Source organism: Acinonyx jubatus, chromosome A1 (genome assembly GCF_027475565.1).
Source record: "Acinonyx jubatus isolate Ajub_Pintada_27869175 chromosome A1, VMU_Ajub_asm_v1.0, whole genome shotgun sequence".
Lineage (NCBI taxonomy): Eukaryota > Metazoa > Chordata > Mammalia > Carnivora > Felidae > Acinonyx > Acinonyx jubatus.
Window position 1 is genome coordinate 129,090,260 of NC_069380.1, and position 17,074 is coordinate 129,107,333.

A 17,074-nucleotide genomic window follows, 5' to 3' on the forward strand; every position below is an offset into this window, starting at 1 on the left:
ATTACATATGGATTCTGGAAAAGTGACGCATATTTTTTGGTATCCTGGTGAAGGTGAAACCAAGATTTTCTCTGCTAATCTCATTCACTGATAAATCCATTGAGTCTCAGCTACAGTCTGAAAACACTTAGAATGGGCAATAGTTAGGATGAATTTTGGCCTGAGATAACTGCTCTTGGCAATGGAAGCATTGAGTAGTATACCCTGGGGTAGTATACCTTGAGTAGTATGTCAGGCATTGAGCTCCTGACATAGCATTCCCCCGAATGAATAATATAAGCTTCTGGCTCCTTCCTCCCTCTTTCTTACTTCTACTCGCTTCATCTATAGTGGAGGCTGGGGCAGGGACTGGATGAACAGTGTATCCACCCCTAGCTGGCAATCTGGCTCATGCAGGAGCATCCGTAGACCTGACTATCTTCTCACTTCACCTAGCAGGCGTTTCTTCAATTTTAGGTGCTATTAATTTTATTACAACTATCATTAATATAAAACCCCCTGCCATATCTCAATACCAAACACCTTTGTTTGTGTGATCAGTTCTAATCACTGCAGTCCTGTTACTTCTATCACTCCCAGTTTTAGCAGCAGGAATCACCATGTTATTAACAGATCGAAATTTAAATACCACATTCTTCGATCCTGCTGGAGGAGGAGATCCTATCTTATACCAACATCTATTCTGATTTTTTGGCCACCCAGAGGTCTACATTTTAATTCTACCCGGTTTTGGAATAATCTCGCACATTGTTACCTATTATTCAGGCAAAAAAGAACCATTTGGTTACATGGGAATAGTTTGAGCCATAATATCAATTGGCTTCCTGGGCTTTATCGTATGAGCCCATCACATGTTTACTGTTGGAATGGACGTAGACACACGAGCATACTTTACATCAGCTACCATAATTATCGCCATCCCTACTGGGGTAAAAGTATTTAGTTGACTAGCCACTCTCCATGGAGGTAATATTAAATGATCTCCCGCCATACTATGGGCTTTAGGTTTTATTTTCCTGTTCACCGTAGGAGGCCTAACAGGAATTGTACTGGCTAACTCTTCACTAGATATTGTTCTCCATGATACATATTACGTAGTAGCCCATTTCCACTATGTCTTATCAATAGGAGCAGTATTCGCTATCATAGGAGGCTTCGTCCATTGATTCCCCTTATTCTCAGGATACACTCTTGATAATACTTGGGCAAAAATTCACTTCACGATTATATTTGTAGGAGTCAACATAACATTCTTCCCTCAACACTTCCTAGGCCTATCTGGAATGCCACGACGTTATTCTGATTACCCAGATGCATATACAACTTGAAACACAATTTCCTCAATAGGCTCTTTCATTTCATTAACAGCAGTCATACTTATAGTTTTCATGGTATGAGAAGCCTTTGCATCCAAGCGAGAAGTGGCCATAGTAGAATTAACCACAACTAATCTTGAGTGATTACATGGATGTCCCCCTCCGTATCACACATTTGAAGAGCCAACTTATGTATTACTAAAATAAGAAAGGAAGGAATCGAACCCTCTTTAACTGGTTTCAAGCCAATGCCATAACCATTATGTCTTTCTCAATTAAGAAGTATTAGTAAAATAATTACATAACTTTGTCAAAGTTAAATTATAGACTTGAATCTATATACTTCCATGGCATACCCTTTCCAGCTAGGCTTTCAAGACGCCACATCCCCTATTATAGAAGAACTTCTACACTTCCATGACCATACATTGATAATTGTATTCCTAATTAGCTCATTAGTCCTTTATATTATTTCATTAATATTAACAACCAAGCTTACGCATACAAGCACAATGGATGCTCAAGAAGTAGAAACCGTCTGAACTATCCTGCCTGCTATCATCCTGATTCTCATCGCCCTGCCCTCCCTACGAATCCTTTATATAATAGACGAAATTAATAACCCCTCCCTCACAGTAAAAACTATAGGGCATCAATGATATTGAAGTTACGAGTATACCGACTATGAAGACTTGAATTTTGACTCTTACATAGTCCCTACCCAAGAACTAAAACCAGGAGAACTGCGGCTACTAGAAGTCGACAACCGAGTAGTTTTACCAATAGAAATAACCATTCGCATACTAATTTCATCAGAAGACGTACTACACTCATGAGCTGTACCATCTCTAGGTCTAAAAACTGACGCTATTCCAGGTCGACTAAACCAAACGACCCTAATGAGTACACGACCTGGATTATATTACGGTCAGTGCTCAGAAATCTGTGGCTCAAACCACAGCTTCATACCCATTGTCCTCGAACTAGTCCCGCTGATATATTTTGAAAAATGATCTGCATCTATACTATAAATTCATTGAGAAGCTAAACAAGCATTAACCTTTTAAGTTAAAGACTGGGAGTTTAGACCTCCCCTTAATGGTATGCCACAACTAGATACATCAACCTGATTTATTACTATTATATCAATAATTATAACACTATTTATCGTATTCCAACTAAAAATCTCAAAACACCTGTATCCGTCAAATCCAGAACCTAAATCCATAATCACACTAGAACAACCTAATCCCTGAGAAAAAAAATGAACGAAAATCTATTCGCCTCTTTCATTACCCCAACAATAATAGGACTGCCTATTGTTATATTAATCATTATATTCCCAAGTATTCTATTTCCATCGCCCAACCGACTGATTAATAACCGCCTAATCTCACTGCAACAATGACTAGTACAACTAACATCAAAGCAAATATTGGCCATTCATAACTACAAAGGACAGACCTGAGCTCTAATACTGATGTCCCTTATCCTATTTATTGGATCAACAAACCTACTAGGCCTATTACCCCACTCATTTACTCCAACCACCCAATTATCAATAAACCTAGGAATAGCTATCCCACTATGAGCCGGTACTGTAATTACCGGGTTTCGCCATAAAACTAAAGCATCCCTAGCTCACTTCTTACCACAAGGAACACCCATTCCCCTAATTCCTATGCTTGTAGTTATCGAAACTATTAGTCTCTTTATTCAACCTATAGCCTTAGCCGTACGACTTACAGCTAACATTACTGCAGGTCACTTACTAATACACCTAATTGGAGGGGCCACTCTAGCCTTAACAAACATTACTGTCCCTGCTGCTTTAATTACTTTCATTATTCTTATTCTACTAACAATCCTTGAGTTTGCTGTAGCCCTAATCCAAGCCTATGTCTTCACCCTACTAGTAAGCCTATATTTACATGATAACACCTAATGACCCACCAAACCCATGCATACCACATAGTTAACCCCAGCCCATGACCGCTTACAGGGGCCCTTTCAGCCCTCCTTATAACCTCAGGCCTAGCTATATGATTTCACTATAACTCAACACTACTATTAACCCTTGGAATAACTACTAATCTATTAACAATATATCAATGATGACGAGACATCGTTCGAGAAAGCACATTTCAAGGCCATCATACGCCCATCGTTCAAAAAGGCCTCCGATATGGAATAATCCTCTTTATCGTCTCAGAAGTATTCTTTTTTGCAGGCTTCTTCTGGGCCTTTTACCACTCAAGCCTAGCCCCAACCCCCGAACTAGGAGGATGCTGACCACCAACAGGCATTATTCCCCTAAACCCCTTAGAAGTTCCACTACTTAATACTTCAGTTCTTCTAGCCTCTGGAGTATCTATCACCTGAGCTCACCATAGCCTAATAGAAGGAAACCGAAAACACATGCTCCAAGCACTACTCATTACAATCTCCCTAGGAGTCTATTTTACACTCCTCCAAGCCTCCGAATATTACGAAACACCATTTACGATCTCAGATGGGATTTACGGATCCACCTTCTTTATAGCTACAGGATTCCACGGACTACATGTAATTATTGGTTCCACCTTCCTAATTGTATGCTTCTTACGCCAATTAAAATATCACTTTACATCAAATCATCATTTCGGGTTCGAAGCCGCTGCTTGATATTGACATTTCGTAGATGTAGTTTGACTATTCTTATACGTTTCCATTTATTGATGAGGATCTTATTCCTTTAGTATTAATAAGTACAGTTGACTTCCAATTAACCAGTTTCGGTATAGCCCGAAAAGGAATAATAAACATTATACTCGCCCTACTCACTAACACGCTCCTATCCACACTACTTGTACTTATCGCATTTTGACTGCCCCAACTGAATATTTACGCAGAAAAAGTAAGCCCCTATGAGTGCGGATTTGACCCTATAGGATCTGCCCGTTTGCCCTTTTCCATGAAATTCTTCCTAGTAGCCATCACATTCCTGCTATTTGACCTAGAAATTGCCCTACTACTCCCCCTTCCCTGAGCCTCACAAACGAATAATCTACCAACTATACTCACCATAGCCCTTATACTGATCTCACTATTAGCTGTAAGCCTAGCCTATGAATGAACCCAAAAAGGATTAGAATGAACTGAATATGATAATTAGTTTAAACTAAAATAAATGATTTCGACTCATTAGACTATAGTTCACCCTATAATTATCAAATGTCCATAGTCTACATTAACATCTTCCTAGCTTTCATCATATCACTCATAGGTCTATTAATATATCGATCCCACCTAATGTCTTCTCTCTTATGTTTAGAAGGCATGATATTATCTCTATTCATTATAATAACGATAGTAGTCCTGAACAATCACTTTACACTAGCTAGTATAACTCCTATTATCTTGCTAGTATTCGCAGCCTGCGAGGCAGCACTAGGCTTATCCCTGCTAGTAATAGTATCAAACACATATGGTACCGACTATGTACAAAACCTAAACCTCCTACAATGCTAAAAATTATTATCCCTACTGCTATACTTATACCAATAATATGATTATCAAAACCTAATATAATCTGAATTAACTCAACAACCTACAGCCTACTAATCAGTCTTGTTAGTCTGTCCTACCTAAATCAACCAGGTGATAATAGTCTAAACTCTTCATTATTATTTTTCTCAGACTCACTCTCTGCACCCTTATTAGTACTAACAACATGACTTCTACCATTAATACTAATAGCCAGCCAATCACACCTATCAAAAGAGATCTTAGCTCGAAAAAAACTATATATCACAATACTGATCCTCCTACAACTCCTCCTGATCATAACATTTACCGCCACAGAGCTAATTATATTTTACATCTTATTCGAAGCCACATTAATCCCTACTTTAATCATTATTACCCGATGGGGTAACCAAACAGAACGACTAAACGCTGGCCTGTATTTCCTATTCTACACTCTAGTAGGCTCACTACCCCTTCTAGTTGCACTATTATATATCCAAAATACAATAGGGACCTTAAACTTTTTAATTATCCAGTATTGAGCCAAACCTATCTCAACTACCTGATCCAATATTTTCCTGTGACTAGCATGTATAATAGCATTCATAGTAAAAATACCCCTATACGGACTTCACCTCTGACTACCAAAAGCACACGTTGAAGCCCCTATCGCTGGTTCAATGGTACTTGCTGCTGTGCTATTAAAACTAGGGGGATACGGGATAATACGCATCACAATTCTACTAAACCCCACAACTAGTCAAATAGCGTACCCCTTTATAATATTATCCCTATGAGGAATAATTATAACAAGCTCTATTTGCCTACGTCAAACAGATCTAAAATCACTAATCGCATACTCATCTGTAAGCCACATAGCCCTAGTAATTGTAGCAGTACTGATCCAAACACCCTGAAGTTATATAGGAGCCACAGCTCTAATAATCGCTCACGGGCTAACTTCATCTATATTATTCTGCCTCGCAAACTCAAACTATGAACGAGTGCATAGCCGAACCATAATTTTAGCACGAGGCCTACAAACTATTCTTCCCCTAATAGCTGCTTGATGACTACTAGCCAGCCTTGCAAACCTAGCCCTACCACCCACAATTAACCTAGTCGGAGAATTATTTGTAGTAGTGGCCTCCTTCTCATGATCTAATATAACCATTATCCTTATAGGTACAAACATTATTATTACAGCCCTATACTCTCTCTATATACTCATTACAACCCAACGAGGCAAGTATACACATCACATTAAAAATATTAACCCATCATTTACACGAGAAAATACCCTAATAACCCTTCACCTACTCCCCCTTCTTCTCCTATCACTTAACCCCAAAATTGTACTAGGACCCATTTACTGTAAATATAGTTTAACAAAAACATTAGATTGTGAATCTAATAATAGAAGTGTAAACCTTTTTATTTACCGAAAAAGTATGCAAGAACTGCTAATTCATGCCTCCACGTATAAAAACGTGGCTTTTTCAACTTTTATAGGATAGAAGTGATCCATTGGCCTTAGGAACCAAAAAATTGGTGCAACTCCAAATAAAAGTAATAAACTTATCTACCTCATTTACACTAACTGCAATATTTATCCTACTATTACCCATCATCATATCTAACACCCGATTATATAAAGGCAACTTATACCCCCACTATGTAAAAACCACAATCTCATACGCCTTCACTATCAGCATAATCCCAACCATAATATTTATCTCTTCTGGACAGGAAACAGTCATCTCAAACTGACACTGATTATCAATCCAAACCCTTAATCTATCACTAAGCTTTAAAATAGACTACTTTTCAATCATCTTCACCCCCGTAGCACTATTTGTTACATGATCAATCATAGAATTCTCAATATGATATATACACTCAGATCCATACATTAACCGATTCTTCAAATATCTCCTCATATTTCTAATTACCATAATAATCCTAGTAACCGCCAACAACCTATTCCAACTATTTATTGGCTGAGAAGGAGTAGGCATTATATCCTTCTTACTTATTGGGTGATGATATGGCCGAACAGACGCAAATACTGCCGCCCTACAAGCAATCCTCTATAATCGCATTGGAGACGTAGGCTTTATTATAGCTATAGCATGGTTCCTTACCAATTTAAACGCATGAAACCTACAACAAATTTTTATCACCCAACATGACAACCTAAACATTCCCCTACTAGGCCTCCTCCTAGCAGCCACAGGCAAATCTGCCCAATTTGGCCTACATCCATGACTACCATCAGCCATAGAAGGCCCAACCCCCGTCTCCGCCCTACTCCACTCAAGTACAATAGTCGTAGCCGGGGTCTTCCTACTAATTCGCTTCCACCCGCTTATAGAACAAAACAAAACTATACAAACCCTCACCCTATGCCTAGGAGCTATCACAACCCTATTTACAGCTATCTGTGCTCTCACACAAAACGACATTAAAAAAATCGTTGCCTTCTCAACCTCAAGCCAACTGGGCCTAATAATCGTAACCATCGGAATTAACCAACCCTACCTCGCATTCCTACACATCTGCACCCACGCATTCTTTAAAGCCATATTATTTATATGCTCAGGATCAATCATTCACAGCCTAAATGACGAGCAGGATATCCGAAAAATAGGCGGATTATATAAACCAATACCCTTTACCACTACCTCCCTCATTATCGGAAGCCTCGCATTAACAGGTATACCATTCCTAACAGGCTTTTATTCCAAAGACCTAATCATCGAGACAGCCAACACGTCGTATACCAACGCCTGAGCCCTATTAATTACTCTCATTGCCACATCCCTCACAGCTGCCTACAGTACTCGAATTATATTCTTTGTACTTCTAGGACAACCACGATTCAACGCCTTGAATCCAATCAATGAAAATAATACCTACCTTATCAATTCCATTAAACGTCTCTTAATTGGAAGTATCTTTGCAGGATATTTAATTTCTTATAACATCCCTCCAATAACCATCCCACAAATAACTATACCCCATCACCTGAAACTAACTGCCCTTGCCGTGACTATCACAGGCTTTATCCTGGCATTAGAACTCAACCTTGTGGCCAAAAACTTAAAACTCAAGGCATTGAGTTTTATACCCCAATGAGCTACCCTGAGTAGCTTTTTGTAGTGTTTTCGCTTTTTGTAGTGAATGGTGGTTAGGGTTGTGATCATCCTGTGTGTATGTACTTGATGTCACAGGGTCATGAAAGTCTGGCATAAAAACAGTGTAGTAGTTGAGACCTTGAATTAACTACACCCATGCTGTTGAGAGTTAGGCCAGGATATGGTTGCTCAAAGAATATTAAGAACTCTTCTTAAATGTGACTGGGCATAAGAAGTTGTAAATGAATAATTTTGAACTTTATAGAATTACAAGAGAAGATTTGTTTTTGGATCATAATTTTTAAATCTAACACACTTAAGCTTTAACTTAAAAGAGGATTTAAATTTTGGAATTGAATTTCTCCCTGGAGATTTGAATGTAAATCTCTTTTGGTATTTTTTAATTTGAATACATTAATGTTGAAATTTAATCTTAATGTCACATCTCTTGTGGACAATATTGGACAACATGGCTAGATATAATGGAAAGATAAGTAGATAGTGAATACATCTTTAACTGGAGTTAAGAATGGCTTGGAGTTGCATCAAAAAGAATAAAATACCTAGGAATAAATTTAACCAAGGAAGCAGAAGATCTGTACATTGAAAAGTACAAGATATTGATGAAAGGAATTGAAGAAAATACAAATAAATGGGAAGATATTCTGTGCTCATGGATTGCAAGAGTTAATATTGTTTAAATGTCTAAGAAGACATTTCATTAATGTCTTGTGCCTTCCAAGGGCAAAGTCTACATTTTCTAACAGTGGTTCCTGGAACATATCCAGATTGGTCTGAATGATGTGACATCAAAAACTTGTGTCTGTGTGTGTATAGAGGGCAGTGCTGAACTATCCTATTACATGCAGATAACCTACCCTGATATGGGGAAGATGTATCTGTGGTTGAGTTTAATGGTTAATCGAATGGATTATTAAAACAAAAATTTGAGGAATGAATTTTGGGGAATTCTGCCTCCTCTCTCATTATTGTTTCTTCCATGTGAAAGGAGTACCATTAACATAAAATTTTAGCTTCCATTCCTTCACTCATTTTCTCCTGGTTGGAAGGGAGGAATAACATAACTGTTGGTGTTTGAAAAGAAAAGGGGCTTGCATAGACCAGGCTCTCATCTTTTCTTTGGAAAACAAGATGGCTGAAGAGAGACCATATTCTTGGCTACTCTGACTCAGGAATGTCTGTGAATATCAGTATCAGATATCTTGTGTTTGTTCCCTCACATCCATTCTTTACCCTTCTCCATCCTGGTTTCTGCTCCAGGAAAGCTTATGTACTACAGCTATAGGCACTTTTGATCTCCAGCTTTCAGCTGTGTTCAGCCTAAGGAGATACTTGGTAGTTGGTCAGAAAGAAGGAGAATGAGGTCAAGATATTTATTTCTCTAAGTCTCTCTTTGTTTAATTGCACTGGACTGCCTGCTTCCCTTCAGCAAAGGTCATCTTTGATGTAGCTCTTTTAATAGGCAACCCTTCCCTGTATTTTGGCAGTAACCTGTTCCATTTCTTTGTATAGTTCTAGGGGCAATAACCAATTTATTGTTTCTTGCTTGTGAGCATTGTCCTCTGTCTTGCTGGTTTCTTTACATTCTAACTATGCAAACCCTGTGAGGAACCTTGACCAGTGAAGTAAATGGATCTAATTCTAAAATTCAGTACAAAGAGGTGATTTGGCTGTATATATATATATGCTATATGTTCTAGCCTAAATTTTATTAGTAACAAATGTAAGACTTTGACTCTTTCTTGACTTTTTTGTCTCATTTTTTAGTTAGTACAGATGGGAATAAAGGTGCTCAATTAGAATCCAAGTCAAGAATAAAAGGAAATATTTGGAAGGCTTTTTGTTTTCATATACATTTTAAAAATTTAAATATTTATTTATTTTTGAGAGGGGGAGAGAGAGACAGAGCATGAGCGGGGGAGGGGCAAAGACAGAGGAAGACACATAATCTGAAGCAGGCTCCCCAGGTTCTGAGCGGTCAACACAGAGTCCAATTCAGGGCTTGAACTCAGGTCAAGTCAGACACGTAACTGACTAAGCCACCCAGGTGTCCCTGGTTTTATGTACATTTTATTTTTATTTTTTTTTCAATATATGAAGTTTATTGTCAAACTGGTTTCCATACAACACCCAGTGCTCATCCCAAAAGGTGCCCTCCTCAATACCCATCATCCACACTCCCCTCCCTCCCTCCCCCCATCAACCCTCAGTTTGTTCTCAGTTTTTGAGAGTCTCTTATGCTTTGGCTCTCTCCCACTCTAACCTCCTTTTTTTTTTTTCCCTTCCCCTCCCCCATGGGTTTCTGTTAAGTTTCTCAGGATCCACGTAAGAGTGAAAACATAAGGTATCTGTCTTTCTCTGTATGGCTTATTTCACTTAGCATCACACTCTCCAGTTCCATCCATGTTGCTACAAAGGGCCATATTTCATTCTTTCTCATTGCCACATAGTACTCCATTGTGTATTTTAAACTGTGTCCCTTTGTTCCTAGTATAGTATTTTTTTTTTATAGGAGTTTGTGTACATGTGTCTCAATTTAGTAGGCATGTATGTGTATGTGTGTTTGGCAAGGTACAGCTGTGAATGAAAGGAATTGGCACATGAGACATTCTTTACCTACAAATCTGCTTTTGATTCTGGTAGGAGTTTTTCTATTAGTTTTTCAGAAATGTGTTTGCTAATTTTTAAAATGACACAATAGTAGTGTACTAAATAGCCCGATTTTAATTGCAGTCTCTTTCATGCGTGCAGTATGAAAGTCTCAAGTTTTAGTCAGAGATCCTTCTGGAAGCAACCATTCTCTGCTTAGAATACATCTAATGAAGAGGACGTTTACCACCCCTAGAAGGGAAATGTTTCCATTAGATTTTGACCCAAAATATTTAAATGGTTCATTTATTTTTCAAAATGTTATCTTTATTTCCTATAAACCAAGTCACTAAACACGAGCTCATTTTAATTAAAATTCTCAATTGTCAATTTTTTGTTACATAAAAATACATTTTAATAAAATCCATTTAGATTGTCATGGAGAGTTCTTTTCTAAAAGCTTATGTAAAAGATTAGATTAGAATTTTAAAATTATAGAAAGATTTATATGTAGACATTTTTCTAATAGGGAAAGAAAAACTATTTCCTTACACAGAATAACATGTATTTTTATATGCTGTTGCATTTTGTGGAATGATTAGCACAAAAGTTAAGTAAATGGTGCTGTTAAAAATTAACTTTGTCGGGAGGAAAATAGGCATGGAAAAAAGCCTTAATTCATCTGCAGGTTGGGTTTTATACTTGATGTGAGGGTTGCTAACATTTTTATTCCCTGCAAAAACTGGGTACATGATCTTTGTTATGGGTCTGCGGGTATAAGAATAAGAATGTACTTAATGCAAGCTTTGTCAGTCTAGGGAGGCTGAGAGTGCTATGAGCTGTGTTCATATCTGACTTCTCTATCATAAGGTAATAACTGTCCCTCTAAAATTAAAACATATATTGGAGGAAGTATTTGGGGATTTTGCAAGTCTTAAGTTCCTTCTCAAACTTTTCCTTCACAATTTTAGCATCCGTTGTATGTCTTGGTTGCAACAATTATTATTGTGGTGTTTATTTAATGGTGATAATCTGTTTTCCTATTCTTTCTACATTTATTATTAATTTAGCTTTTCCTTTAAGGAATGGCTGTCACTTTAATTATATATATTAATTGAATTTATTTTCATTAATATCATTGAGTACTCTTGGATATGCATTTCACTCCGTAGGTTAAAATTCAATAGTATGATTTTTCTTGTTGCTCAAATGCTTCCCATTTTGGTAATCAGGATATTTTTCAGATCAGTTCATCTTCTTTTGACATACCTTTTTCTTTAATCATTTCCTTGCTTTTTGGCACAATGAAGATGTTTTGTGCTCTTTTGTGTTTTTCCTGCCCCAGGTCTGAAATCAGCAACTACTCCAAGGAGTTCTGTTGTCTTTTCTTAAAAAAATCTTGTTTACAAGTCAAAATCTCAGGGCATCTGGGTGGCTCAGTTGGGTAAGTGTCCAACTTCAGCTCAGGTCATGATCTTGAGGCTTGTGAGTTCAAGCCCCACATCAGGCCCTATGCTGACAGCTCAGAGCCTGGAACCTGCTTCTGATTCTGTCTCCCTATCTCCCTACTCCTTCCCTGTTCATGCACTCTCTCTGTCTTTCAAAAATAAATAAACATTAAAAAAAAAAGAAATCAAAATGTGGGCTGTAGGTGTGCTCACAGACTCTGGGGTCATTTTTTCTAGGCCCTCTAGGCAGACATGACTAGAAAACACTTGTATTTATACCAGTCTAAACATACACAACAAAAATTTCTATTTATCTCTACTATATTAAAAGACACGAGTTTATACTGCTACCTCAGATTCCATTCCAACACCACAGTGTTCAAACCTTCCCCTTAACTGATTTATAACATTTTTTCACAATCAGCACCTTGGCTTTCATTAGTTATAATACATTTACTTGTTCAATTATAGTAGCTTCAGAATTGCTAACCTACATCTCTGTGGGAAACACTTATTGTAACAGATGAGAGCATGTATGTACAGTTCTTTTAGTCTTTAGCCTTAGAATATTCAGTCGAGGTACTCTTTTCCCAATTAGATTCTTTTTTCCTACCCTATTTGAGTGTGGTTATGGTTATCATTTGTAAAATAAGTGTATTTGTTAGTGTTTGTATTCCATTTTTTATCTTCTCTGTAAGTCTAGTTTACTTTTATGGTGTGTGAAGGGTATGTAAACTGTCACTATGGTTCTAAGAGCCAGATATAAACAAAGAGATACTCAGAGCAGTATCACTCTTCCTTCTTCCCTGTTCCTGTTTTCTCCTTCTTTCCACCCCTTTCCCACCTACCATCTGCACGTTACCAATCTCTTTAGTTTCTGGTTTATGCTTCCTGTATTTCTTCTGTACAAATCTTTTGCACATGAACAGATACATGTGTACTTTTATCCCACCTTTCTTATAGGAGAGGTAGCACACTATAAATATTTATGTAGGCTGTGCTTTTTTCATGATAAACATGTCTGGAAATTACTTCATTTCAGTTTATAGCTACATTCCTCCTCTATTTATATAGCCAAACAATACTCCATTCTGTGGTTATACACAGTTAATTCAAACACTCTTCCTATATGTGGGTGTGTAAGTTGTTTCCAATATATTTTTGTGATTATAAACAATGCTATGATAAATAACCTTGAGTATATGTAATATTGGAGGTATTTGTACAGGATTTTTTCTGATAAGTGGAATGCTGGGTCAAAAGGTAAATGAATATGTAATTTTGTCAGATAACACCAAATTCCCAGTCCACAGGGTTGTACCAATTTCCTTTTTTACTAGCAATATACAATAGGTCTGTTTTCTCATAGCCTAATCAACATAAAGTGTCATATTTTTTGAAACTTTGACCAGATTGATATATTAGAATATATTCCCTTAATTTGTGTTTTTGTAATTGAGTAAATTTGAATATTTTTCAAATATTTCAAAATACATTTCATATATATTTTTGTATCTTTTTTAATGTTTATTTATTGAGAGAGAGCATGAGATGAGGAGGGGCAGAGGAGAGTGAGAGAGAGAATCCTAAGCAGGCTCTGCACTGTCAGAACAGATTCAGACACAGAGCTCAATCCCACGAACTGTAAGATGGTGACCTGTGCCAAAATCAAGAGTCAGATGCTTAACTGACTGAGCCACCCAGGTGCCCTATCTCTTTTTTTTGGGCATTGTCTATCCATGGATTTCCCCCATTTCTTATCAAGTCATTTATTTGCCCCTCATTTCATAAGAGCTCTTCATGTGTAAGTGATATTAGATTTTCTATGTTATATTTCGCAAATATTTTTCCCATAGTTTGTTGGTTGTTTTTAAACTTTATGGTGTTTTTGTCTTATAGATTAAAAATTACATAGTCTAATATATAATCTTTTCTTTGTTGAACCTAGCTTGTCAAAATAGCATTTCCCCTTCAATTTCATTTGTCAACTTCTTCAGCAAGACTTCCTTTAATTTCACAACCAAGTATGTTTCCTCTATTACTTTGCAAATGTCTTGTGGAACATATCACATTTATGTTTATATGATAGTCTTTGTTTTATATCTTCCTTACAGACTATGTATTTCTTAAGTGAGAAAAACATTGCTTATATGAAAATTCAGTAAAGGAACTGATATTATTTGTGATATTATATGAATTCAGTATGAATTCTCTTTAAAAGACTTGGAATTTCGTTGTCTAGTAACTTAATGACAGGAAAACAAATGGGCATATTAATCTTCAGATTAGAGAATTCTTTCCTCATATTCCTGAAAGTTTATCCTTAATTCTCTTTGTGTAAGGCTGGGAAGGGCTGTAATTCATAAAATGATGACACAACTAAAAAGTTGGAAAGAAGGGTAGTAGAACTTGTTTGGCGGGATAAAGATAACCCCTGTTATTAAAACATACTATGAGCCAGACAAAACTCTTTACCCTCATGGAGCTTAGGTTTCAGTGGGTAACAAAAAGTGGTGAACACAATAAAGTATATTATATATTAGTGCTAAGATAAGTCCTAGGAAACTATAGATCAAGGTAAAAAACTATTTGTGACAGAAGGTAAAAGACAGTACGCCTTGCTGAAAAAGTGATGACTTAGCAAGAGGAGCCGTCCAAGAAGCTTTCTTCCTTAGGTGTGTGTGGATTACACATTTTGAAGGAAGGAATACTGCTTCTCTGTTAAACCAAAACTTCAAACTTTATTTTTTATTAAGTGTAAAGATAAATGATTTGAAAATGTTTGACATTTCTTATCACTCAAATAAATGTAGAATTTAAGTAAGTAGATTTTGGCTATATGCTCTTTTAAAGGTTAAATCAGATGCACAATGTTAAGGATTAATTTGTGCACCTGACATTCATATATTGAAAGCCCAATCTCCTACACCTCAGAATGTGACAACATTTGGCTATAGAATTTTGAAAGGTAGTTAAGATAAAATGATGTCATATGGGTGGGCCTTAATCCAATATAACTGGAATCTTTATACAAGGAGGAGATTAAGATACAGATAACACACAGATTGAGGGGTGTGCATGTGAGGACACAGAAAGAATGTGGCCATTTGCAAGTCAAACCTTGCCAGCACCTTGGTCTTGGCCTTCTAACCTCTAGAACTGTGAGAAAATAATTTTTTGTTGTCTGTGGTAATTTGTTTTGGCAGTCCTAGGTGACCATAAAAACCTTTAAAGAATTTTGAAATAGGTATTTCAGATTGGTTGTAAGATTTACTCCGTGTTTTGCTCACAGCTGCTCTGTGGAATGATACAGCCTTGGAAGTTGAAGATAGCATGCCATGTGTGGTAGTCAGCTTTTTGGCTCCCAGTGATGCTTACCTCTTGGTATTCATCCTTTGGGTAGTTTTCAATCACAGCTTTCCTATGTGACCAATAGAATACTGCAGAAACGACAGTGTATCATTTAGTAGGCTAGGTCACATTAGATATTATGGCTTCTGCCTTGCTCTCCCTTGGGTCACCAGCTCTGAGGAAAGAGAGCCATCATGTTACACTACAACAATTTTATGAATAGGTCAACATGGCAAAGGAATCATGACTCTTTCCAACAGCCACTATGAACAGGTCCACCAACCCCAGTCGAGCCTCCAGATAACTGCAGCCCAGTTGGATGTCTTGACTGCAATCTCATTAAAAAACCCTAAGCAGAGCATTCAGTTAATCCATTCCTACACATGTGATCCAAGTTCTTCTTAGATTATATTTATTGATGTTTAAACTCACTGAGTTATGAGGTAACTTGTTTCAGGAAACAATAAACCACAGACGAAGTCCAACATGCTTATTGTGCAATACAAAGCTATCTTCCATTTGTCTGATTTATTTCAAAATACGAGAGCTAGACAAGTTTATTTCTAATTTGTATAGCCTCAAACTAACTTTACTAACATCTCTACTTAGTTTGGTTCACCATAGTTGCTATATTGTTCAAGTGGTCTACCTTTCAAACAGATCTCAATTTTGATGCCTTTTTTAAGGTTTCTCCACTAGTCAAATCTGCAATTTTCATAAAAATTGGAGTGACTTTTTATGTAAAACATCTCACTAATTCTACTGATTTCTATTTGGAATAGGTTACAAGGAGTATTGCCTCATGACAGCTGGAGTATGGAAGTAAGATGGTAGTTACTCTTTTTTTTCTAGTGTACATACACCTTTTCCAAGTTATTTTTCCCATGTTTTATTGAGATTTAATGCACGTACATCAGTACATAAGTTTAATATGTACAGCAACAAAGATTTGACTTACATATATTGTGAAATGATTACCACAATAAGTTTAATTAGCACCCATCATCTTACAAACAGAGAAAAGTAGAAAAGGAAAAAAGAAACATTTTGTCCTGTAATGAGAATTCTGAGGATTTACTCTCTTAACAACTTTAATGTATAACTTACAGCAATGTGAGCTATATTAATCATGCTGTATATTATATTTTTATGTTATACTTGATTATCTTATACCTGGACATTTATATTTTTTGACCACATTCATCAAATTCCCCTTGCCCACTCCCTGCCTCTGCTAATCATAAATCTCATCTCTTTCTTTAGGAGTTTGAATTTTTAGTTTTATTTTTTTGTATTCCATGTATAAGTGAAATCATACAGTATTTATCTTTCTCTGTATTACTTACTTCACTTAGCATTATACCTTTGAGGTCCATCCACATGATAGCCAAAAGTAGGATTTCCTTGTTTGCTTGTTTGTTTGTTTTTTAAAGCTAAATAATACTCATTTATGTACATGCACCAAAACTTATTTATCTGTCAATGGACATTTAGGTTATAAATTATTATAAATTATTATAAATAATGCTACTATGTACGTGAGGGGGCAGATGTATTTTTGAGTTAGTGTTTTCATTTCCCTTGGATATATTTCCAGAAGTAGAATTGTTGGATCATGTGGTACTTCATTTTTAATTTTCTGAGGATCCTCCCTAGAGTTTTCCATTGTGGCTGTTCCAGTTTACAATCCCACTAAGGGTACAAA

At 36.7% G+C, this 17,074-nt stretch overlaps 1 pseudogene; it reads left to right on the forward strand.

Annotated features, from left to right (window-relative positions):
- The first annotated feature begins 629 nt into the window (after positions 1-629).
- LOC128315774 (cytochrome c oxidase subunit 1-like) lies at positions 630-1,598 on the forward strand (annotated as a pseudogene).
- The last annotated feature ends 15,476 nt before the right edge of the window (positions 1,599-17,074 follow it).